Genomic DNA, 2,500 nt, shown 5'->3' on the forward strand with positions numbered 1-2,500 from the left:
GCTTCGCACCGGGCCCGCGAGGACCCACTTTGGCCGCCCGGCGCCGCGCGCAGGGTGCCCCGGCGCGCAGCTGCGCCGCCTGCCGCGTCCGTCGGCCGGCGCGCCTGCCACTGGGCGCCCCCACCAGCCGGCTGTAGCGCGTGCGCCCACGCACCGCGCGGCCAGCACGCCGGGCGGCCCCCCCTCACCGGCCGGGGACGGTCCCACCCAGCCACCGCCGCGTATCGCTTCACACACAGATTTGCCCTTACTGATTTACCTCCAGCAACAACAACCGCACCACAATGGGTTTACCAGTTGTTCATTTGCGTTGCGTCACGTCACCAGCAAACGTAGACGTCCATCCCAGTTTGCAAATGCAACGATTATTGCATACCTGTCTGTTAGGTGTCACGACACACTACGTCTGCCCACATACACGCAACAAAATGTGCACGACTAGAGAACACGTGGGAGGTGGCCCCCTACGTATGCGATGTCCATTACGAGACCGACTGTCAACCAGCATCTGTACCATGTCGCAGATGTGGAACGCGGTGCACCATGCTATCACACTGTGTGAGAAGAGACGACTACGTTTGAATACACGCGCCACTACATCAACAGACGGCTCATGCTGATCGCCATCCAGGGCGTCCGTTACTCCCACACGTCTCTATGGCGTACCACACTGCAATGTAGCTGTTATGGGGAGACGGCACGTGGCTGAGTGCACAACATTTGGACCGTATGGTTCGCTGTTGTTGGGCGCAGTCGTACGGTCACACATGTGCCACAGCGTATCATTCAGTACATACGGACCTATGTGCAGTACAATGTGAGGATTAAGCTTACGATATCAGCGGACAGTGGACACAGGCCGTACCACGACGTAGACTGAGCGCTTCGACATGCGAATGCCAGTGAACAGCTGCGAAGGGCATTGAACACGCAAGCACCTGAACGACCAGCGTGCGAAGGCAGGGTGGAGGGGGGGGGCGATGTACATCCTGCAGTTGTCCACATTACAGTGTACAGCGGGAGCATGTAAAAAGTAAGCAACACTTGCGAAGTGTTCAACATGAAACGACACACAAGAGGGTGGGCGGTGCGAGTAGCGAACTATATTCAGAGGGTTGTGGTTAGACAACACTAGATTAATGTAACGTGTCATATGCCAATTACAGAGCAGGTTAAGGCACAACGTGGGTTAGGTTAAGGCACAACGTGGGTTAGGTTAAGGCACAACGTGGGTTAGGTTAAGGCACAACGTGGGTTAGGTTAAGGCACAACGTGGGTTAGGTTAAGGCACAACGTGGGTTAGGTTAAGGCACAACGTGGGTTAGGTTAAGGCACAACGTGGGTTAGGTTAAGGCACAACGTGGGTTAGGTTAAGGCACAACGTGGGTTAGGTTAAGGCACAACGTGGGTTAGGTTAAGGCACAACGTGGGTTAGGTTAAGGCACAACGTGGGTTAGGTTAAGGCACAACGTGGGTTAGGTTAAGGCACAACGTGGGTTAGGTTAAGGCACAACGTGGGTTAGGTTAAGGCACAACGTGGGTTACGTTAAGGCACAACGTGGGTTACGTTAAGGCACAACGTGGGTTACGTTAAGGCACAACGTGGGTTACGTTAAGGCACAACGTGGGTTACGTTAAGGCACAACGTGGGTTACGTTAAGGCACAACGTGTGTTAGGTTAAGGCACAACGTGGGTTAGGTTAAGGCACAACGTGGGTTAGGTTAAGGCACAACGTGGGTTAGGTTAAGGCACAACGTGGGTTAGGTTAAGGCACAACGTGGGTTACGTTAAGGCACAACGTGGGTTACGTTAAGGCACAACGTGGGTTACGTTAAGGCACAACGTGGGTTACGTTAAGGCACAACGTGGGTTACGTTAAGGCACAACGTGGGTTACGTTAAGGCACAACGTGGGTTACGTTAAGGCACAACGTGTGTTAGGTTAAGGCACAACGTGGGTTAGGTTAAGGCACAACGTGGGTTAGGTTAAGGCACAACGTGGGTTACGTTAAGGCACAACGTGGGTTACGTTAAGGCACAACGTGGGTTACGTTAAGGCACAACGTGGGTTACGTTAAGGCACAACGTGGGTTACGTTAAGGCACAACGTGGGTTACGTTAAGGCACAACGTGTGTTAGGTTAAGGCACAACGTGGGTTAGGTTAAGGCACAACGTGGGTTAGGTTAAGGCACAACGTGGGTTAGGTTAAGACACAAATTGCGTTACAAATTGCGTTACATTGCGGTACAAATTGCGTTACATTGCGGTACAAATTGCGTTACATTGCGGTACAAATTGCGTTACAAATTTGGTTAGGTTAAGGTGCAAAATGGGTTGGATTACAGTACACAACATGGTAAGAGATAGTGTGTTTGGGGGGGGGGGGGGGGCAGGTTCGTTGGTAGTGATCATTGTAAGTGAATGTCTGAGGCAGCGTCAGTATGTCACAGCAGTTCTGTCTCGTCAGGATGCGCTTTTCGCTCGTGACTGGAGGCGCGC

The sequence above is a fragment of the Schistocerca cancellata genome, unplaced genomic scaffold (genome assembly GCF_023864275.1).
Source record: "Schistocerca cancellata isolate TAMUIC-IGC-003103 unplaced genomic scaffold, iqSchCanc2.1 HiC_scaffold_633, whole genome shotgun sequence".
Taxonomy (NCBI): domain Eukaryota; kingdom Metazoa; phylum Arthropoda; class Insecta; order Orthoptera; family Acrididae; genus Schistocerca; species Schistocerca cancellata.